The 24,375-nt window shown below is 43.6% G+C and overlaps 1 pseudogene across 1 annotated transcript in view; it reads left to right on the forward strand.

The window, feature by feature from the left end:
* LOC146870162 (putative ATP-dependent RNA helicase DDX20) overlaps nt 1-24,375 on the forward strand; it is a 552,287-nt pseudogene that overhangs the window by 440,378 nt on the left and 87,534 nt on the right. Inside the window, exon 10 of the transcript XR_014978117.1 lies at nt 18,549-18,650. The product of XR_014978117.1 is annotated as a putative ATP-dependent RNA helicase DDX20 (transcript). The remainder of the gene's footprint in view (nt 1-18,548; nt 18,651-24,375) is intronic.

The following is a 24,375-nucleotide window of genomic DNA, read 5'->3' on the forward strand; positions in this document are numbered from 1 at the left end:
AAAGGTGTTTGACCCACCCATCACCCGAACCTAATACCCTAGCTATTATAGACTGCTTTATGTCCCGGTTTTTTCTTTCCACAACAGAATTTCCCTCAGGATGGAATGGCGAAGAATACCGCAATGCTACGCCCAAACTGGCCATGGCTTCTTTGTAAGCTCGAGAGCTAAACGCAGGACCCTGGTCAGAATGTAGTGTGCCAATTGCGTATGTGCCGATAAAGACTCGCAAATCTTTTATAACAGTTCGAGCATCAGCCGAGCGCTGAGGCCACATCCAAAGGAACCTGAGCGTAGATAGTCTAATGCTGTCTAATAAAGGTGTCGTGGACCAGGGCCAGCGGACTTGATAATTCTCGCTTCGGTGCCTACTCTAACCAGGGATCACACTCGGCAACTCTGGGCATTAGCTTGCCTCATCTCCACAACGGCCCCCCACATTCGCTGGGGATGCCTGGTTTCACCTTGGTGATACCCTGGAGGGACCATCTCACAGGGATAGCCAGGACGGGTTCCCCAGCGGTCTACAGCGCCACGACGCCTCAGGGCAGCAGTGCGCTTTACAAGACACATAAATTTACATTTACATTTGAACTGGGCTGGCTTTGTTGTAGTCAGGTATCTGGTGGCGTTCTGTACTGCGATCTCTTTTGCTGTCTATGCAGTGAGGTAATTAAGTTTCCGATCTTGTTCGTATTTAGCCACCATTTTGTGTCTTTCTGCCATTTTGTGTTGCCCTCACGCAGGCGGCACGGTGAACGAAGTGTTGTTTTCCCTCATCCTACTGCAACGTGTCAAATAACCTCCTGCCTCTGTTGATAGCTGGTGTCAGGGTCCGGCCGACTTCACTAATCCTCGTCTGGTCTGACTGATCCCTGTTTCAACTATCTGTTGGTTCGCACCATTCTTTCCTGACTTTATCTTATCCTCTGGCCTTCGCTATTCTTTACTCGTATTCTCTCATTTCACAACTGTCCTCTAGGCCATACAAATGTGTCCTGCCACCTGCAAGTCGACTTATAAACACTGCCACTGATTAACTTTTGGGGAAGGGTGACAAACACAGTTGGGAGAGGGGCTTATTTGAGTTACTTAATATCTTGTTTTCACATTCTTCTCATTGGTTGACCCTGTATTCATTGGGAGTGTTCTTTGTGAATATGTATGTTATAAAAGATTGTGCGCCATGAAGTAAAGTGGCAGTCTCCTAAGAACATACCGAGTGTACTTCTGGGACAACTGTACTTAGCTGCAGCTAATAAACCCTATCTTCTACGCCTAACGGAGTGTCCCGTGTCTCTGTTAGACAAAGCAGGTGAACTCAGAAGATTACGGCGTACCCTGCGCCGCCAGGCCCCTAAGGTCTTGGTTCTTCAATTGGCGCCCGAACGTGGGCCGGCTTCAGAGGTAGCAGTTCTTGCCCGAGGATCGTGAGGAGCCCCGCAGGAAAATTCTGGGGGAATCGCGAACCACGTCAAGTGACCCCTGTATGTCGAAGTGGTCCGAAGGTCTTTTGCAGCACGGTTTCTCCTTTCTGACGGCTGCTGATGACTGCTGCCCTGACTGCCGCCCTGCTTTGGTCCCTTTGATGATGTTTGGTATCGCGAGACATTAGACGGGCCTCTGTTGGCGTAAGAAGACACTTAGTTAAGTATAGGTGGGTAGCTCCCACTATTTTGTTTTAATTTGGGTCTTTGATTCGGCTATTGCAAAAGCCGAAGCCGAGGGGTGAGTACGTTTGTGCTATAGTATTTGATTTAACCCCTTGATGTTTGTGAACAGTCCAGTGAAATAACGATGCCTGGTCTGAATAAGTTTAGGAAGTTCTGTTGCTTTGGTTGTAATAGGGATTCCCGGCTGGAGGACTCTTGTCCGATTCCTCCGGTTGGAACTCCCACCTATGAGCTTTATTCAAAACATGGTGTCGGCCCCATCGCCTTTAATAAGGCATGGATCCGATACACGAAGAATGATGGCGTTCTACAGTGGCCACAAAATGGTAGTTTTGAGCCTGACATATTAGACAATTTGGAAGCGATATTGTTCAAAAGACAAGCCCGGCAGGCAATGTTTGACTCTTTTCGCCTCTGGCGTAAGGAAGCCAAACAGAAAGAAATTAAGCAGGCAAAACGAGATAAGAAAGCACAAAATATGACGATTATACAGGCTGCCCAGCAGTTTAAAGATAATGAGATTGATAATGCAGCGGAAATTTCAGAGAGACAGCATCGTGTGGCAATAGATAGATGCTATCCAGTGTTGCCTAATTCCCCTTCTGATAAAAGTAAGGATCTGGAGGAAGACCCTTTGATGTCTCACCTATTGAGATTGCCTCCACCCTATGTACAAGGTGCTAATGCACCCCCGTTGTTACAACCTGTTCAGCTACCTGTTGTCCCCCCCACCTGTCCCGGTTCTTCCACAATTGCCTCTTCCGGTATTGCCACCCCCACCTCTCGTGCCACCGATTCCTTTGTCTCCATCTCCTGAACCTCAATCTTCTTTGCCTTCGGCTCCCCTTATAACTGCCAGTTCCTCTCCTGTATCGCCTAATACCTTGTCCCCTGTCCTTATGTCTAATTCTCCTACTGTGCGCAAACGAATATCTGGTTTCTTGTCCCCTTTCTTTGAGACTCTGAACATGTCTCCGGCTTTTTCTCGAAGACAGTCTCGGAGTCAACTTCCAGGTTCCGACGAACGGGTGGTATTGGACTCTCTCGCTCGCAAATGGATCGAGAAGGGTCCCCAGTATAGTGTGAAAGATATCATGACCACCTTTCATCAGTGGGAGGCGCCCACGCAGAAATATGTATTTAATGTTATGTGTGACACTCTCGCTAAAGAATGGGTGGATATGGATTTGGGTTTACTTCCCCAGGGTTTGTTGGATGTTCAGGCTAATTTCGATAAAGGACTCATTGTGGGTTCTAAGGTTGAGGATGCCGTAAGGACACTTGTTACTTTTAGGTCGTTATTTTATTCACAAACTTTTCTTGATTCTGATCCTGCTGTTCGGCAGACATTGAAACATTACCCAATGAGAGAAGTTCCTCCGATATGGAGGGAAGAGGTTGCACAAGCAGGTAATAATCCAGCTATTCCCGCTCACTTCCAGTTTATATGGGTACATGTGCCCTGGAAGAGATCTGATGTTTTGGCCCTCAAACAATCTTTACCGGATCCCCGTGAAAACCCTGCTGGTTACTATAAAGAATTGTCTCAGACTGTTGATGCCTATATTATGAACTTAGCGGATGGTGACATGCTAATGGGAAATGTAGTCCCACAAGCGTTATGGGCTCGGATTCGTAGAGAGGATCACGTTCAAGAATTGGGTGGTACATGGGATGCTATAACTGCCTCGGATAGAGCACAAGTGGGTGGTGCTAAGCCTGATGTTTTGATCACAGAACTCCCTGGTAGGATTATTACTTTAATGAAAACAATGATGCCCGCCTTACGAGTTAATTGGGATAAATTAGCCGCATGTAAACAGAAGAAAGATGAGAGTGTCTCCGATTTCTTCACTCGTTTTGAGGAGACGTTTATTGATCACAGTGGTCAGGATATAACTACGGAGGGTGGACAGTGATTATTTGTAGATAAATTTGTATTCAATTGGGTCCCTGAGTTGTCACATAAGTTAAAAGACTCTGAAAGTTCATGGGCTGTTTCTTCTTCGGCTCAGATATTGGCTACTGCTCAATATCACGAAAACAGGGACAAAGAGGAAAAAGACAAGCAAGAGAAAAAGACTAAAGAATTAAAAATGAAGGTTCTTCTGCAACAAGCTTACCCTCCTCGCTCTGCTCAGCGCCAGTTTCAACAGCCTCCCCAGTTTCAGAGGGTGTTTCAAAAACCTGAGCCCTATATTCCGCGGCCTTTGTTAGGTCCCAACCAATGCGCCTATTGTAGGGAGGAAGGTCATTTTAAGAATAGCTGCCCGGTTTTATTACAGCGTAATGGAGGACTATCTACTCAACGAGGTCGTGGTGGTTCCCAGTTAGCGCCCAGGGGTAGAGGTCGAGGTATGTCGCCCCAGACACAGCGTTCCCCTCCACCTCCACATTCTATTAACTACTTTGATCAACAAAATACTCAGTCTACACAGTATTACAATGATGATTACTATGTTGAAGGTGAGAATGATGGTTTTCACGCTAACTAGGACAGCCATAGACAAAGTAAGGGAGTTATATCGATTCCAGTAGATCAGAATGGGCCTTATGTTAATGTCACTACAATGGGTGTTTCAGAGCCATTTCTTTTAGATACTGGTGCGATGAGAAGTTCTATCATTCACTCCAAACTCCCTGGGGCACCTTTGTCTGGCTTAACAAACGTATCCATAGGATTTTCTGGCGCCCCAGTTCATAGCCCGGTCTCTTGTCCTCTGCCTATTTCAATTGGTTCTTATGATTTGGAAGCTCAGCTTCTTCTAACGACTGGTCGCGGCGAAAATCTGTTGGGTTTGGATTTATTGAAAAGACTGCATGCAACGATATATTGTTCTCCTTCTGGTGTACATCTCGTTTTGGGGCAGAAACTGACTTCCCCAATGTATTTGTCTAAAGATCAATTTCCACCTGAATTGCTCTCTCTCCCTGCAACACTTTGGGCTACGGGTCCAAATGATGTTGGTTGTCTTGAGATCCCACCCTATGTTGTTACCCTCAAGCCCAATGCTAAATTGCCACGCATCCCTCAATACAAAATTCCCAGCGATGGTGAAAGAGCACTTTTTGCTATTATTTATGATTTGGTTCAGAAGGGTGTGGTCGAGGAGACGAGGGGAAATGTATGCAATAGTCCTGTTCTTCCGGTTCTTAAATGCACTGATCCTTCTCAGCCTCCTGTTTATCGCTTTGTTATTGATCTCCGGGAGGTTAATAAAATTGTTGTACCGCAGTTTCCTTTTGTTCCAGATATCACTGCCCTGTTAACTATGATACCTGCCTCGCCAGCTTGGTTTTCTGTTATCGATCTGAAAAATTCTTTCTTCAGCATCCCCATTGCTGAAGAGAGTAGGGATATTTTTGGCTTCTCTTTAGGAGGCCGAAGTTTCCGGTTCAAGTGCGCGTCCCAAGGCTATTGTGAAAGTCCCTCCATCTATAGCCAAGCTCTGAAGTGCCAGCTTGATGCTTTTCCTTTGCCGCCAGGTGCTACCCTTATTCAGTATGTGGATGATTTATTAATTGCTGCTGATTCAGAGGATATTTGCAAAAACATGACTATTGCACAACTGCGTCACTTGTCTGACCTTCACCATAAGGTTTCTCCTTCTAAATTACAATATGCCCACCAAGAGGTTACCTATCTAGGTCATCTCTTGTCGAAGGAGGGAAGGCGACTGACCCCAGAACATATTCAAGCAATTGCACAAATGTCTGTGCCATCCACACAAAGAGAAGTGCGTGCCTTTCTGGGCATTACCTCTTATTGTAGACAGTGGATTCCAAATTTTTCTTTGTTGGCTAAACCTTTGTTGGCACTCACTTTGAAAGACACACCCCAACCCCTTCCTTGGACTGATGAATGTCAGAAGAGTTTTTCTGATTTACGTGCTGCTCTGTGCTCTGCTCCTGTGTTGGGTACTCCGGATTACAGTAAGCCCTTCACGCTCTATGTCCATGAAAGAGAGGGTTGTGCGTTGTCAGTCTTAACACAATGATTCGGAGACAAGCAGCGGCCATGTGCCTACTTTTCGGCTACATTAGATCCAGTAGCCAAGGCATTACCTAGTTGTCTTAAAGCTACAGCAGCAGCAGCAATTTCCATTCGTCAATATGCTGGAGTGGTGCTTGATAACACTCTTATTGTCATGGTACCACATGCAGTGGATACCTTGCTAAATAGGACAAAAACGCAGCATCTTGCAAGCGCTCGCTTGTCTGGGTATGAACTGACGCTCTTGGCTAGTCACGTGCACATCAAACGATGTAACACTTTAAATCCAGCCACATTGTTACCTCTTCCAGAAGAGAAAGGTATTCAGGAACAACATGATTGTTTTCTCCGTACTGAGGAGGAGACAAAAGGTAGGATTGATTTGAAAGATACACCACTAATGGACCAGGATGGGATCCTATGGGTGGATGGCTCTTGTTTTAAACTCCCTAATGGTGAAACAACTTCAGCTTACGCTGTTACCACCTTGCATACAATTGTGGAGACAGCACGCATCAGACATAATTCAGCTCAGGCGGCTGAACTGATAGCTTTGACCAGAGCATGTGTGTTATCTGAAGGGAAGAGAGTGAATGTATATACCGACAGCCAGTATGCGTTTGGTGTGGCACATAGCTTTGGTCGTTTGTGGAAGGAAAGAGGATTCTTTACCTCCCACGGTACCAAAATACAGCATGGTCAGTTGGTAACTGATCTTCTTGAGTCACTTGCTTTGCCTACCCAGATAGCAATCATAAAGTGTAGTGCGCATAAGAGGATTACTGATGATGTTGGTCATGGGAATGCTTTTGCGGATGAGGTAGCGAAAGAAACAGCCAGAGATGCTATGAGTCGCATGTATGTTGCGGGCCCTGCAAATTGGGTCAAGGAAAAAGGAATGTGTGAGGATACAATAGAAAGTGTGAGATCGATTCAAGGAGAGGCTACAGAGAAAGAGTTGAGTAAGTGGAAAGAGAGTACAGGAATGTTAGACGCGATGGGATGTTGGATAGAATTGTCAGAACATCAGCGTTGGCTGTTACCAGATGCCTATGTACTGCCTGTAGTTGCTATGGCACATGGTCCAGCCCACATCAGTGCGAAAGGAATATGTAAGCTTCTGGCTCCAGTGTGGCTGAACAAAGGGATTCCAAAATGTGCAGATAATTTAGTGAAGCATTGTATCGTTTGCTTGATGCATAATCCAGGAAAGGGAACCCCAACTCCAGCAGGTCATTTTGCTCCCCCAACATATCCTTTTGAGGTGTTGCAAATTGATTATATTCACATGGAACGATGCAACAATCTCAAATATGTTTTGGTGGTGGTGTGTGCCTTCTCCAGATGGATAGAGGCCTACCCCCTGAAAGACAACACTGCTTTGTCCACTGCCAAAGTTCTTTTGAAAGAGTTCTTCCCTTGGTTTGGTTTGCCGCGCATTGTCTGGAGTGACAATGGAAGTGAATTTGTGGGCCAAATTATGAAAAAGGTGTGTGCCGGTCTTGGTATCGTCCAGAAATTTCATGCGGAGAACCATCCCCAATCAGCGGGTTTGGTAGAGTGCTATAACGGCACTCTCAAACTTAAGCTTGCAAAGGTACAGGCTAGCATGGGACTTGCCTGGCCCGATGCTTTACCTTTGGCTCTCCTATCCACTAGAACAGCTGTACATTCTCGTTTGGGACTCAGCCCATACGAGGTTGTTTTTGGGCGCCCGGCTAATGTTTGGGGAGTCCCTCGCCCTAAAAAGTATTCTGACATACAGTATCCAATGCTGATTGATTATTTGCATGACCTCACCACTAAATTACGTATTCTCCACCAACAGGTTCGAGACGCTTTACCAGAGGCCTCCACAGACCCAGGTCATTCTATCCAACCGGGAGACTGGGTCTGTGTGAAAATTTTTCAGAGGACAAGGAATTTGGAGCCTCGTTGGAAGGCGCCTCGACAGGTTCTTCTAGTCACACGTACAGCAGTGAAGGTCGAAGGGAAAACTGGATCCATGGCGTGCACTGCAAAAAAGGTGCCCTTGCCCTTGCCTTTTGACCAGTGGGTCCGTAAGGGTGTAGGTGATTTTGAAGGCGAAAGGGTCCCTCGGTTTGTACCTTTCAGTAGTGCACACCTAGATGGAGCTCGGTCTGAAAAAGAAGATGATGATGTTTTACAAGAAGCAGTACCGCCACATCTCCGATTGAACACTACAGATCCACAGACACTATTTCAGGACCAAACTGTACTGAACAGAACTCGATATAATTTAAGGCCTAGACTGGTCAAGTACACCTGAAATTTTCATCTCTTTCGTGACATGTATCATCTGTCCAGGTTGCAGGGTCACGATAGGAGTCTTGGTTCGTGACCTGTATAGTGGCTAGGCCCCCCAGGACTTGCAGTGTCATAGGACGGATAATAATCACAGCCAAGTGAGTAAGGAAGATTGCCGTGAGCAACAATTTTAGAGGATGGATGTCAAATTGCAGAAGAATAACAAGAAGGAAGAGATAAAAAAGAAATATTGTAAATTGGTGTACAGTCAATGTGGCATAACATTGTGTGTTCTTATGTTTTCTAGTATCTTATTGGCTTGTATAGGTTGGATTGTTCATGTTATGCAGCACAAATCTGTTCCTGCTTCTATTTCTTTGCCTTTTCATTCTACTATCTCCCCACACTAATTATATACGCTTCCCCAACATGAACTAATCAGGAGAACAGAATATTTAAACAATTCATTTGTCCAGTTATTGCACCAACACCAATTGGTAGTCAACACAACCAACTGTTGGGTGTGTGGACTTATGCCTCATACCACCGAAAAAGGGATGCCATATTTAGCCCTTCCATTTTCTTATGAAGGTTCCGCTTGGGCCTATTTTGTAATGTTTTCAAATGCATATCAGAACCGATTTAGACGTCCAGCTGGTTCATATGGTAGTGGACAAGATTCTAGTCATAGTTCTCTGATAAAAGGAATAGTGGCCATGGCTAGAATTGTGGAGAATGGTAAGATTCGTGTTGATGAGAAATGGGCATACGATGCTTGGAACGTGACTCGTTACGCCACTAGCCTTACAGATAGGATTAAACAGGGAAAATCTCCACCAATTTGGACTGTGCCTCATCGAGGTAACTTTTGTTTACAAATAAATGGCCAGACTACTGACACCGGACAAGGAAAGAGTGTTTGCTCCCATACGTACATTCACACATCTCAGAATTCACCACCGTTAGTGCCATCCCAGGGCACGTATTTTGTCTGCCACGATAGAGCCTACACGTGGCTACCGACGGATTTTTCAGAAACATGCTATATAGCCTTTCTTCTCCCACCTACATACACTGCTCCTTCGGGACACCACAGAAACAGATATGGCAGAGGGATTATTGATTCTAAAGACACGGCAGGACAAGAGGGAGGTGATTTCCTTAAAGGATTTCTTCCTTTTTGGGGCCCAATGGCCAACAGTAGAAACATGAGACAATTGGTTTGTGTTGTTGAGACTACCATAGATGTCACTGTGGGAGCCTTGAGCAATCTCACAGCTGAACTTCAGGCGGATCGTCTCATGACATTGCAGAACCGGATTGCTTTGGATGTTATTCTTGCAGATCGTGGTGGAGTTTGTTAATTGATCGGATCTAGCTGTTGCATTTATATACCTGACGACGCCCATAAGGTATACCAAGCCATCTCCAAATTACATGTGATCTCCGAGTCGATTCATCAGGACGAAGGAGATTGGTCTTTGTTTGAATGGCTTTGGGGATTACTGTCCAAATGGGGATGGAAGGTATTGACATTCCTTGGAGTGATCTTGGCCATCATTTTTTCCTGTTGTCTCTGTATGCAGTGTGGCCCCGCCATCTGTGGTCTTTGTGCCACTATGTGTGTCCCAAGGCCTGTGCCACGGAAGACGAAGAGCATTAAAATGATGTTGCAGCAACAGCTTGATGACCTTGCGGCCATTGACGTCGACTCAGATTAAAATGAGTCTGTGTGTCTTGCCTGATTAATGGCAAAAGGAGTGTCTGAGGTAATTCAGTTTCCGCTCTCGTTCGTATTTAGCCACCATTTTGTGTCTTTCTGCCATTTTGTGTTGCCCTCACTCAGGCGGCACGGTGAACGAAGTGTTGTTTTCCCTCATCCTACTGCAACGTGTCAAATAACCTCCTGCCTCTGTTTATAGCTGGTGTCAGGGTCCGGCCGACTTCACTAATCCTCGTCTGGTCTGACTGATCCCTGTTTCAACTATCTGTTGGGTCGCACCATTCTTTCCTGACTTTATCTTATCCTCTGGCCTTCGCTATTCTTTACTCGTATTCTATCATTTCACAACTGTCCTCTAGGCCATACAAATGTGTCCTGCCACCTGCAAGTCAACTTATAAACACTACCACTGATTAACTTGTGGGGAAGGGTAACAAACACAGTTGGGAGAGGGGCTTATTTGAGTTACTTAATATCTTGTTTTCACATTCTTCTCATTGGTTGACCCTGTATGCATTGGGTGTGTTCTTTGTGAATATGTATGTTATAAAAGATTGTGCGCCACGAAGTAAAGTGGCAGTCTCCTAAGAACATACCGAGTGTACTTCTGGGACAACTGTACTTAGCGGCAGCTAATAAACCCTATCTTCTACGCATAACAGAGTGTCCCGTGTCTCTGTTCGACAAAGCAGGTGAATTCAGGAGATTAAGGTGTACCCTGCGCCGCCAGGCCCCTAAGGTCTTGGTTCTTCAGCAGTTATTGATGAAGATATGAATCAGCGTATTCATTCCTGGCCACCAGTACATCTCTTTCAGTTCTAAACATTTTTAGAGATCCCCTGATGTGTCAGACCCTCTCCCAGATGTGCTAAGTAAATCAAAGCTGCTCTCCGTTCCATGTTTGGTATTACCCTATTCCCCCACTCCAGGGATTCGAGCAAACGGAACATTGTTCGCATCAATTATATATGAGTATTTGAGTGGAAATTGTTTAGGTAACGCTGCACCGCTGCCTTTGCTTGAAGCATTGACAGCCAGCATTATTTCACTGTCTATTTTAGTTTTTGAACGAGTGATTGCAGCTACGGAAGCCTTTTGCACAGCCCCTTTCGTGGCTTCATCAGCCAATGAATTCCCTTCAACGTGAACGCCATCACATTGATGACTCAGTGTGTGTATCACATCAGCGTTTTGTAGTCCATTTCGCAACTGAACTACTTGTTCCCAAAATGTTTTATGCTTGATTGTGCCACCTTTTGCATCCTTGAAACCATTTTGAAGCTAATTCCATAAATATTAATTATAAGATTGAAGACAGTAAAAAGATTCGCACACTATGAGTGTGGGGAATTCGCGATCCGTGTTTTCAAGTGCCATCTTGAATGCTTGTAGTTCAGCTCGCTGAGCTGTACAATCTCCTAGAGATTGCATTTTTGTGACCATTGGTCTGAATTTGCCATCGCGCATATGACCTTGAACGATCGCGCATGCTGCACTGTAAGCTTGTTTACTCCCCATAGCGGGTTGTGCAGATCCGTCATTATAAATTATAAATTTGTACTGATCAAGAGGGAGAATTTCAGTGGGCAGAGGACATTCGTGTTCGTATTGCAGGAATGCTTGTGTTTTCAAATAAGGATAAAAAACATATTCAACATCAGTTGCAGCAAGAGAATTAACCCATTGTATCCATCTCGGATGTAAAGCTTTTGCATTCGGAGTGATAGCTTTAGTATCTGCCTCTAAGGCTGGTACCGGAGTCACAACCATGATTCGTTTCCCCTGTGCTAGGGCTCTTTCTTTTACTACAGCGGTTTGAACTGCGAATTTCATTTCTCTTTGTGTGTACAAGTGTGATTTGTATGCAATGGGTACTTTTTCACCTTGGTTAAAAGTTAAGTAGGTGAATCCACATTGACCCGGAATGATTCTGATCACTAGGTTGCGTACATTTACGCGTGTTTGTAAGTGTTTGGTTGCTAACATGTCTGTTTGAAGTAATTGCAGAATTTCTGTGTGTTCTTGTGTCCAAGTTGTGGCTTTGAAATCAGGTTTGATTAATTCGTAGAGAGGTTTAACCCTCTCTGCGTAGTTTAGAATGTATGTTCTTCCAAAATTCAGGAAACCTAGAATCAACTACGTTTTTCAGCATTTTTGGAGGTTGGAGCAGCGCACACTTTTCTAAAAAGTTGGCTGCCAGGCTTTCGCCTTCACTTGAAAGCTCATATCCTAGGAAAAGGACGTTGAGATGGGCAATTCTGGATTTTTTTGTAAGTTGAATTTGTAACCTTCAGAGGCAAAGCCCAATACAATGGTGTTCACCCTGTTCAAGTGTCTGTCCAGGTCATCGTCTGTCAGATATATATCGTCGACATATTACAATGCCTTGTCATCATAAATTTGTAGTAACTCTGTTATTCTTGCTAAGAATAACCCCGGGCTGTTTTTGAACCCCTGTGGAAGTCGACAAAATTGACCGCGTCCCCATTATTGAGAATGCGGTCAAATATCTACTTTCAGGTGCGATATTTTAACAAAAGAAACCATTTGAAATGTCTAATGTGGTTTTGTACTTTTTACGCACAATGTTGTTCATTAATGCTGTACTGTCTGCATTTTGCACTGCAAATGTTTTACAACATGAGTTTAGGTGTCTGTAATCCAAAACTAAACGATATGTATTGTCTGGTTTAGAAACAGGAAACAAAGGATTGTTCATTGATGAGGTGCATGTTTCAATCGCCCCCTGGTATTCAAGTTGATCTAAGATCTCCCTGACCTGTTTTTTAGCTTCTTGCTTAACTGGGTACTGCCTTTGTGCAGTTGGTTAATTTTTTACTGGATTTTGTGATGAGGTGAGTCCGAATCCCATCCTACATGATTCTTGTATAATGCTGGGGCCTGGGCCACTGCCCATTTCCTGGCATAAGTATATTTTAAATGGATTAGAACATGGTTCAAAAAGGCTGGCATAATGATGTCTTCGCCATGTGGGAACTCCCTGACACATTCTGGTGGCCAGTGTCGTTCTGCTAGAAGTATACCATAACCCCTTGAAAGATGCTGCCAAAAGAGTGCTTTCACTTTTCTTGGTATGTCTCCCTCCATCCGGAGTGTTATTTCATATAACCTATGCGGAGAACTAACCCTGGTGTCTGCAGTTTCAACTTGAATGTCCTCATCCATGTCCACTGTCTCCAGAAGCCACTTCAGGTTCTGGCGAGCTACTGTAACTTCTGCTGCACTGTCCAACATTGTCTGAGCTCATTCTCCGTTCTTGAGTTGTGTTCTCAGTATCTTCGGCATGTCTGATCTTCAGACCTGCTACCTTCTTTTAGGAGAATTGAGGTTTTTGTTTGTTTTTCTGAACGTGTTGATTGTCTTTGGACTTCATGCGTTCTTCTTTGTTCTCTGACTGTCCTCTTCTTTCGGATGTCTGTGATGATATCTGAAAGGTACGAGAGGAATGTGTATCTGTCAGGTTTTCTCAAATTATCCCTATTCCTGAGGTTGTACCTCCTGTCAGAGGGCTCCTTTTGAGGAGACCTACCTCGGGATTGAGAACGCTTCTCTTTGGAATGCTGTTTGCTATTTTCCCACTTCTTTTTAGAAGAGGTAGGATTGTTTTTAGTAAAGGCCTTTTCAGGACTTTCAGACAGTTGTGGTTTAACTGTATAGTTGTATTAGTTTTTGTATGTTATTAAGTAATTCCTCATCTGAGATTGATTCAATGTCAGGGTCAGGTGTGTAGCCGGCTAAAATTGGCCATGTTGCTCCTGGTCTACCTAGTGGACCGAGCTTGGTAATGTGATTGTAATGTTTTAGGGCGCCTTTAAACCAGAGCTCATGCTGCTGGTATGTGAGTGGAATTTCAATATCCTCGAAAGGAATATATTCCTCAGGTGGATCATCTTCTTTGTAGAAGTGAAACAAGTGTGTTACTGGATTTGATTCTGGGAATACTAGCCATGAATAGAATACCTCTGTCTGGTGAGATTCATGTGCCTTTATCACAAAAACTGCTAAACCACCTCTTGGTGTTAGGCCATGTTGTATAAGTTTTAGAGTGATGGCTCTCCTTAAATTTGGATGGATGATTATAACATCCTTGTCGTTTTCTTGAAAACCTGTACAATTAAAAGCTGCTGTGACTTGGTCAGCCGCAGCTCCACCAGTATCGGTGTTTGTGCCATTTTCGGTCATTGTTTAATGAAAGTTTCAGAGCAAGTTTCAAGGGAACAAAGATAAGGTGCACAATATTTTGGAACACTGTATCCTTCAACGATGAACAAACCAAACAGTTAATACATAGGATTTTTGTCCTACTCAGCTATGGCGGATATTATCCCTACCCACTCCAGACGTCTTATGGAGTATTATGGGTCTCTGAGAAAAGCACGACTGAGTTACTTCAGTATCTAGCGTTACCAAACCGTTGGGCGCCATGTAGTGTAGTTCCTATATCCCTGAAAGGCTCTGCGCATTGGAATAATATACAGTATAGATTTGACGTAGGACTGAGGTCAGTATGTCTCTATCGAGTACATTAAACTGATTACTTGTGTGTGCCAGCTAACTCAGAGGTCACTAGAAACTTCTCGAATAAACAAGAAGGGATTAGTTACTGACAACCGCATAAACATGACAACTTTCTTTCCCTTAGAGTCGGAACAATCTCACAACCGTGGAAACAATAGATAAGTTTCAATCAGTCAATCGTGCATGCTTCGTTTCTACAGAATTGCACAGAAATAGAGATACGGGTGTTTCAATAAAAAGGGTTTATTTAACAGTCTTATTTCTCATGCCAGAGATATGAACTGCTACAATCGTAAGACAGGTTGCGAAGTACAATATGTACAGAGTTAGCAGTAAGATAAAATAATACTGCAATAGCATGGTTTGTAACTATGACATATATTCATTAAAATACATACATAAATAACACAGGCTAAAATGTGGATACTCATCTGATGCTTCTAAATAGTTCTACGCAGTGTACCTAACCTAAGTGTAGTACGAGGTAAGAAGTAGGTGCTGTTTCCTAAAGTATAGCTAGCTATAGTTTTAGTTTTAGTTTTGCCAAGAGTTGCCAAAAGTTTCTCTAAGTTCTAGTCTACTCCATACCTTAGAATGTGCGAGGTTGGAATCTCTTTTCCGGGACTCGATATCTAACACCCCGCAATGGGAGTCAGAAACACTGGAGCTGGATTCTCTGCGAAGAGGATGACAGCGTTGGGTCAGTGCGTCAGGCTGGAACTCGATTTCCTTCCGAACTTGCTGTGGCAAACCGCAAGTAGGCAGTCGAGCTGGATCGTGCCGGAACCGTGGTTTGCCAGGGCAAGTGCAGGTATATTTATACCTTGAAGGTGTTTAGGAATGCCTGTATTGACGAAAAGTCGGACATCGGAACGTCATGAATGAACCCCTAAGGAATAGATGTTCATGCATAATAATGAGTTCTTCGAGAAATCAATATCCAAGCAAGGGAATTTCCTAAAGGCTTAGAGTCTGTTTTTCCAAGAACTTGTTGTGATGTGGATTGTCGGATGGAGGAGACCATGCCTGTATTTGGGTAGCATGGACAAGGCCTAAATAAGGGCTGGATTTTCTATGCCTAAATAAGGGCAATATGAATTGTACCTATATAAGGGCATAAATCGGGAAACCTATATACGGAATCTAAATCTACACACAACAAGATGGTATATATACACCCGGCATAAGATGGCGCCTGACCAGCATGCCTATTTGCGCATACGCTAGGAGTACTCTCCTCTCAGTGAAGATCATGGAGCCAGGTACTGTGTTAACAGTTAATATTATAGGCATGTGTGTGCGGTATTCACAATGGACTACTACTCTGTGGTGGTGACTGTTAGATATTAGATTTGTTGGGGGCGTGTTACGTCTCCGTTCATATCTCGGTATCAATTAATTTCGATACCAGATTTGTGATTATCCTTTGTTGGTTTGAATGCTAATATTGTGTCTCACTTACAGAGACTTTGTAATAATTATTTATCTATGTGATGGTTGTCATCAATTTAAGATAATATTACCTCGGGAATGCAGGGTCTGCAGAATGGGCACTTGGATATATCGGTTAAACTCCATCACCATTAGGCTGTGACCCACTGTTATATATGATAAGGGACGCTATTAGCTAAAGAACTTTCTGGTAGGTAATTTCTTGTTGTTTTAGATTACAGGGTGATCTTACCTTTTACTATTGGAGCGTAAATACATATATGAAGAGGAGCATTAATACTATCTTAAGATTGGTGAGATATCGGAATTGCAAGATATTATGGTAGGAGGTGGCTACGGTGCGAACTGGGTGATAGTTATCATTCATTATTTATTTATAGCTTGGTTTACGAACATTTTTTGGAGAACTAATAAGGTTTCACAACGACAGAACGTTACAGTCTGACGAATTGATAACAGGAGAGCTAGTAATAGGACATTAAGGTACAAGAACGGCTACAAGGGATATAAGGTGGCACCAGGGTGTGACAACACAATACAGCATGTCAATTGACTCGCTATATGAGATCTGTTTTCACTTCACTTTTCTGGGATTCATTTGAATTCAAGCTATTATTGCACAAGTTATAGAACAGCATGTCTATCGACACATGGTGGGACTATACTCTGTCTCTTTTGGATTCCATCAATGTGCAATAACTTATTATGCACACATGTGACAACTCAGACGGTTACACTGTCTGATCTACTAACCAGCTTTAGGTCTGGGATCTAGTGATGTATTCCAGGATCTTATGGAATACCTATATACATGTTAGAGGTGTTGGACACTGGAACCATTGCAATGCCCAAATATCTACTACACGTAATTCTAGTTTGTGGTTTACTTTTGTAGCCCTGATGAAGTCAGTTGTTTATTAACCCTGATCTGTGACTGGGGTTGAATGTTTGATTTGTTCAGCATTCCGTCCGTCATCTGTTCTTGTAGCCACATTGAGTGCAAAGAGAAATCTAAAGTCCTCATATTTCTTTATCAGTCTTTGGAGGTTGATGACATAGATGTGAATTTCCCAATTTTTTTAATGACTTTCCGAAGGCAGAATTGTCTTAACATTAGATTTGAGTTTCATTTCTACGATAAACTCAGTTCCCTATTGAAATCAAGACTGAATTCTCTGTTTGATATCTGAATCCAGTTACAGCCTAGGATTTTCCAACTAATATTGTGAAAATAATAAATAGATAAGTTTCCATGTGGTTTCATACATCCTCCATGAGAGGATTGTCTTCCTCGTATGTAGAATTGAGGCAAGCTCTGTTTTTGAACAATTGTGCTGCTTCATTTGTGGCAACATTTGTTGTTCAGTATATGTTGGCTCTGGCTCAAAATGAAGAATTTGATTTTGGTACTTTAAAATGTTTATTCTGTTCAGTCAGGAGCAGCATTGTGGGTAAAATGTAATTATTTTGTTGGCCTGGCTCCTGTCTGGACTATATGTATGTATAATCCTGTGCAAAGAAGACAATTATGCTTTGGCATGTCTGCATTTAGTAAGGAATGGGCTGAGGAATGCTGAGTGAAGAGGTAATGTCTAGAATATATACCATAATATTCATTACTCCAATTCTGTATTCCTCATCCTAGTACTAATGTTACCATCCTCTCACTTGTAAATCTTCTTTGCGGGTAGTTATGGATGGATGTATATAGCATAAAGTGAACTAGTAATAGGAGTCATAGCTGGGTTGTGGATGGTTAATACATTGTGATGTAGTGCTCTTTAAACAGGTAAGTCTTGAACTCATTCCTGAATTGGAGCATCTTTAAGGCAATTATGATGGATATGAGAATGTTTTTACAGATCCGGGGCTGCTGTCTGTTTTTCTCTTTTTTACACTTCTTAGTCTACAGTCTGATTGTGTCCTGGTTGCAAGTGTGCAGAGAACCTTCACAGCTAGTGAGCTTGCCTGCAAGATAGGCGAGGACGCTGGTCGAGATAGCGTTGCAAATGATACTGGTGGTTTTGAAGATAGTGTGGACTAGCACGTGGAGCCAATGGAGTACCATCGGAATATGGGTGATATGATAACATTTCTTCAAGCCCTGGATGAGAGGTACTGCGGTGTGTTGTATGCCACTGAGGGGTGCCTTATGCAGCCTGGGAGGCCATGGAGTATGACCTTAACATCATCCAGATGAAGAGTACAGAGCAGCACTTCTGAAGTCGCTTTCTAGAAGAAACACTTTGACATTCTTTGGAAGAGATAGCTGTTACCTGGCCGTCTTTGTGTTTTTTGACAAAATGTTTTTTGAGGGTGAGGTTGGTGCCCTGGGAAATTCAAATGATTTGGCAGTCAGTGATTCGAAGATGTCAAGGTTCATGTCATTGAGCAAAGTTTGTACTGTAACTTTGTTTTGGTTAAGTTGAGCTTCAGGTAGGCGCTGCTGGACATCTAGGACTGGATGATGTGCAAGCTGTGTTTGAGGCATTGGATGTATGAAGCTTAGAAGACTTTCAAGTAGTATTAAGTAGTAGCAGGCATTGGGTGCTTTTTAATAGCATGAAGTTCTAATTACACCATTTTCATTTACATTGTAAAGGGTGTGTGTCTAATAAGTAGTTAAAATAAAAGAAAGAATTTTGAAAGGGTGGCCATCGGTAGAGCAGCACTTCTGTACTTCATTAAGTTAATACTGTGACAAGGAGTGAGGAATTGGAGTAATGAAAATTACCGGTATGTAATCTAGACAATATCTAGAGCCTTTTCTGAATTATCAGTAACAACTTAAAAAAAAACATTATTAGATAGCACATGTGCAATTTGGATACAAACAAAATGCCTACACCATTTGAATTTCAGCCAATTAAACTAAGTGTTTTTATATGTTGATTTGCAGGGACATATGGGCTAGCTGTAACCTACTGTTGCCGTGGAGAAGAGGAGAACATGATGATGCTAATTGCTCAGAAGTGCAACCTTCAACTGCTCTGTCTCCCTGGTATGGCTTTACTGTCCCCTCTATTCATAACCTGTTCCTTGCTCTTAATTACTAATGCTCGAGTTAAACGGCAAAGCCATTATAGGTGTACAGCATCCATTATCTTCTTAAAGGTCAGATTCGTGCTTACCAACATGGATGCAGAAGATTTTTATAAAATACAACTAACGTTCCCGCTGCCTGCTGGTCACTTCTGTGTTCCTATTTGAAACTTAAAGAATGCTTTGGTTTTTACTAATAAGCATTTCTTTTGAAATGGGAGATGAAAACCTATGTTCAACAACTAGGTCACCTATTATATAAGTACCTTTTCAGTATTTTTTCTCAGTCGCTTCTTTATTGTTTTTCTATGTTTGTAATCATTTTTTTAAATCATTTAACTAGTGTTTATTTTTCTTTTATAAATAATGCATCTTTTAAACTCTGTATGAAACCACATGTAGAGCCAGTCTGGCCTCTGGAACTCCTAGAGGGGATAAAAAGATGTTTTTATTTTTTTTATTAAGTATATGTATAGTGTTATCTACCACCAGATATAAAGTAAATAGCAGTTTTTCTTACCGCCTCCACCTTGATTGTACCACTGTTGAAGTCCTAGGAAGGATCATGGAGTGAGTACGGTATTAAAGTCGGCAGGCAAAGGCAAAATAAGGGCATTGCTGAAGAAAATTATTGTTAAATGTGTAGATCTTTTCTCTCATTCATGCCTTTCAGTCTTGATGCGTTCATCTATTGTTAATTTGTTACACTCGTTGATGAGAGAAGTGTGTATGTGTTTCCCTTTAAGGAGCTGGTTTGTATTTTTGTCCTACGATGATAACTCTTGGGTGTAGTTTACGTGAATAGCTCTGCTTATGTGACTGACTACAGATATGCTTGGCAGTTCGGGCTGGACTGTTCCCATGAGGCACAGGGTCAAGACTGATTTGCATATGGCCATGTCTAAACTGGGGTGGCGTAGTGGGCAAAAGAACGATGGATTTAACCCAGATCTCTTGACTGGGGGAGAATGTCTGCATTGTCAGCATTCCGTCCATCATTTGTTTGTTGTAACGCTTTTCGCCCTAAGTGGGATGGGTATTCCCAGACGTGGGACCCGTGCTCACTACGCCACTGGAGTCAAGCTATCCTGGCTGATGACGGCTGATAGCCAGAAACCGGTCCTAGGATGCTTGATTCCGGTCCAGGGAAGACATGGCTTGGCAGTTCGGGCTGGACTGTTCCCATGAGGCACAGGGTCAAGACTGATTTGCATATGGCCATGTCTAAACTGGGGTGGCGTAGTGGGCAAAAGAACGATGGATTTAACCCAGATCTCTTGACTGGGGGAGAATGTCTGCATTGTCAGCATTCCGTCCATCATTTGTTTGTTGTAACGCTTTTCGCCCTAAGTGGGATGGGTATTCCCAGACGTGGGACCCGTGCTCACTACGCCACTGGAGTCAAGCTATCCTGGCTGATGACGGCTGATAGCCAGAAACCGGTCCTAGGATGCTTGATTCCGGTCCAGGGAAGACATGGCTTGGCAGTTCGGGCTGGACTGTTCCCATGAGGCACAGGGTCAAGACTGATTTGCATATGGCCATGTCTAAACTGGGGTGGCGTAGTGGGCAAAAGAACGATGGATTTAACCCAGATCTCTTGACTGGGGGAGAATGTCTGCATTGTCAGCATTCCGTCCATCATTTGTTTGTTGTAACGCTTTTCGCCCTAAGTGGGATGGGTATTCCCAGACGTGGGACCCGTGCTCACTACGCCACTGGAGTCAAGCTATCCTGGCTGATGACGGCTGATAGCCAGAAACCGGTCCTAGGATGCTTGATTCCGGTCCAGGGAAGACATGGCTTGGCAGTTCGGGCTGGACTGTTCCCATGAGGCACAGGGTCAAGACTGATTTGCATATGGCCATGTCTAAACTGGGGTGGCGTAGTGGGCAAAAGAACGATGGATTTAACCCAGATCTCTTGACTGGGGGAGAATGTCTGCATTGTCAGCATTCCGTCCATCATTTGTTTGTTGTAACGCTTTTCGCCCTAAGTGGGATGGGTATTCCCAGACGTGGGACCCGTGCTCACTACGCCACTGGAGTCAAGCTATCCTGGCTGATGACGGCTGATAGCCAGAAACCGGTCCTAGGATGCTTGATTCCGGTCCAGGGAAGACATGGCTTGGCAGTTCGGGCTGGACTGTTCCCATGAGGCACAGGGTCAAGACTGATTTGCATATGGCCATGTCTAAACTGGGGTGGCGTAGTGGGCAAAAGAACGATGGATTTAACCCAGATCTCTTGACTGGGGGAGAATGTCTGCATTGTCAGCATTCCGTCCATCATTTGTTTGTTGTAACGCTTTTCGCCCTAAGTGGGATGGGTATTCCCAGACGTGGGACCCGTGCTCACTACGCCACTGGAGTCAAGCTATCCTGGCTGATGACGGCTGATAGCCAGAAACCGGTCCTAGGATGCTTGATTCCGGTCCAGGGAAGACATGGCTTGGCAGTTCGGGCTGGACTGTTCCCATGAGGCACAGGGTCAAGACTGATTTGCATATGGCCATGTCTAAACTGGGGTGGCGTAGTGGGCAAAAGAACGATGGATTTAACCCAGATCTCTTGACTGGGGGAGAATGTCTGCATTGTCAGCATTCCGTCCATCATTTGTTTGTTGTAACGCTTTTCGCCCTAAGTGGGATGGGTATTCCCAGACGTGGGACCCGTGCTCACTACGCCACTGGAGTCAAGCTATCCTGGCTGATGACGGCTGATAGCCAGAAACCGGTCCTAGGATGCTTGATTCCGGTCCAGGGAAGACATGGCTTGGCAGTTCGGGCTGGACTGTTCCCATGAGGCACAGGGTCAAGACTGATTTGCATATGGCCATGTCTAAACTGGGGTGGCGTAGTGGGCAAAAGAACGATGGATTTAACCCAGATCTCTTGACTGGGTGAGAATGTCTGCATTGTCAGCATTCCGTCCATCATTTGTTTGTTGTGACTACAGATATGGAGCATGATTGGTTAAAACAGATTGCTGGAAAAGTTTTATTTAGTTACAAATCTTACATTAAAATATTCAAAATGTGTTAGCTGCTGGCCTTTTAGCACTCGCTGGCTTAACTGATTCTCATTTCCAGGCAAATAACGATTTTCTGGGCATCACCTCGTTTTAGGTTGATCAGTAATTCTATTTTGTTTTATGTGTAATTTTGTTTATATATATTGTTCTAGGTTTTTCTGATGTTAGTGTTTTCCTGTACAGTTTTGGAGGTTTATTTGAAGTATGTCTTTAGCCACTGTTCAACTGCTTTCGGCAGGTATCCTCTTTCATCTAGCTTGCCTTTCGTTGACAACAGGTTTTAAATTATTTTTTTCCATGTGTTGTTGGTAAAAGATTGATGTGAAATTGTGTTTTTTGTAACTGTTAGGTGCCTGGTAAAAGGCATAAAACGCTGTATATTATGGTTCTAGTTGCTGTGCTGTCCATGTTGATTGAGCTCAACAAACGTCTTTATGGGAATAGCCCCTTAACTCTAGGACCCCACCGCAGTAGGTGTGAGGTCAGTTAGCGCCATCTCCTTCTCTTCTTCTATTCGAAGAAGTGCTAACCAACAGGGCGTTCACACTGGGAAAGGTTCCTCCTTCAGCGACTTGTGGCAGCCGTTCCTCTCACTACTCGCGCAAGAATTTTGGGAGCTCTATTGCCTGAGGTATCTTCGCCTGTTACGTCTCACAATGCCCGACACCTCTGCATAGGCTGGCCCGCCTCCTAGACCACTGATCCGCCTGACACGGCGCTACCTCGCTGGTATGGACCGGGAAGGGTGGGGGGTGGCTCTCTTTAGGTATTCCTTTTTCTTTCTTCTCTGTTTCTTCGGGAGGTGGGTGGGATTGTATTTGTATTTGTTTTTTCTTTCTTGTTGATTTTGGCTAAATAATGCACTGATCAGTATTGCTGTGGGGCCCGTTTGGCCCAGCTTCTGCGAATATGCCTTTTTGCAGTGTATAATAAAAGAATTAAACCATAAACAGAGCGTCAGCCTTGACTCTTTTAGGCTCCACCTCTCTCTGTAGTGTCTCTCTCATACGCCAAATCGTATAGTGCAACTATTTATGTTCCCAGTTCAGGTCACTGCACTTTTAGATTTCAAATAAGGATGCTGTTGAAAGTTACATTTTGGTACTAGTTCAAAAAACGATTATTTGTACTAATATGAGTTTTATGAAAGAATATCCACTTCAATGGATTTCATTATGTAATTGGTTTAATGACTGTGAGAAGCCAGGACTGTGTGCAGTGTCCACCTCACATTTTGCCCCTGTTTTTAGGTCTCGCCTGACCCAGCGCATGCGCTGGTCTGGCGAGACATTTTGTGAGGGGGCTAAAAAAAATGCTGCCATGGCCGGCCTAGAGCTACAGTGCATGTGCGCGGGCGCGCGCTTACGAGCAGAGGCTTTCTTCCTCATGCTCATTAAGCGTTTACGATCGCGCGGCCAATGCATGTTTTATTTGAGTTTCGTAAATTATTGATGCAGATTCCTACAGTTATGAACACCCACAAGATTTACTTCTCATGGTGCGCCTCGTAAATTATTGATGAGCAATACAATGGACCCGTGTAAATACATGGGAACAAACTCGGTGATAACAGCATTATATAGAAGATTATCAAGGTTTTGGTGCAGTAATTCTCCTCTTTAAATTCGGTTGCTTGTATTTCTGGTGCTTTAAGTATCGTTCATTACGTTGCTCAAAATTATCAAGTTGAGTTCCTAGTAAAAGACTCCATTCCAATATGGCGTTTATGTTTTAGCACCTTTAGTCCGTCATCACAACATCACCTCCGGGTTTTCAAATGAGAATGCACCGAGACATGTTTTTACACGCCAGCATAATGATCAGCGATACACGGTGACCGGGGCTATCCTTAAATTTACTAAGTGGCATCGAGGATTGTATGGCAATTACTCCTTTGAACTATGGCTGAACGAAATGTGTCATTTTCCATATGTTGTATTTAGAAAACTTGAAACATTGGGGATTTTTTTTACGTTCACTAAGATGCTGAACATTGAATGCGGTTGATTGAATGACTTTTGAAGTAAAAGTGGCGTCTCTACTACTGTTAAGTACGCAGATTCTATTATCACAGTTGCCTGTAACTCAAATTACAACACAGATGGGCAATATTCGTTGATTATTTTTACAAAGATTGAAGGAGCGACCCCCGGTTTTCTACTGCATACCCATCGGATTATGTGGCAACCCCCTTTCACTGTGTAGAGGTGTGAACAACATGAACTCTGCAGTATTAATCACCAGAGGTTAACTCAAGCAATGTTGCACAATAAGCATATCTCCCATTTTTTTAGGTCGAGCCTAGCGGCACCGCGCATGACCTGCTCGCTCTACGAGGCATGTGGTAGAGTATGCTGCGGAAGCCTCGTCCACTCTCTGCCCATATTGGTTATTGGCTTTGTCATTGTCCTTCTTAAATACTTGCTTATAATTCGTAAATAGGCTTTTGAGTCCCTTCTTGATACTGCCTTGTCTCCATTTGTTACCGCCTATAAGAACTGGGCCTTTTACTGATCATGCTGCACGGTCTGCTTTTTTCGTGGCCAAGAGCACTATTTTGTTTAATTTTCTTTTCTTTTCAGCACAGTCCACTTTCACGTTTGCGGTCGCGCTTGTTTATTTAATTAGTTTGCCGCGTGGCTCGCTCACATTA

Source organism: Triturus cristatus, chromosome 1_1 (genome assembly GCF_964204655.1).
Source record: "Triturus cristatus chromosome 1_1, aTriCri1.1, whole genome shotgun sequence".
Classification (NCBI taxonomy): Eukaryota; Metazoa; Chordata; class Amphibia; order Caudata; family Salamandridae; genus Triturus; species Triturus cristatus.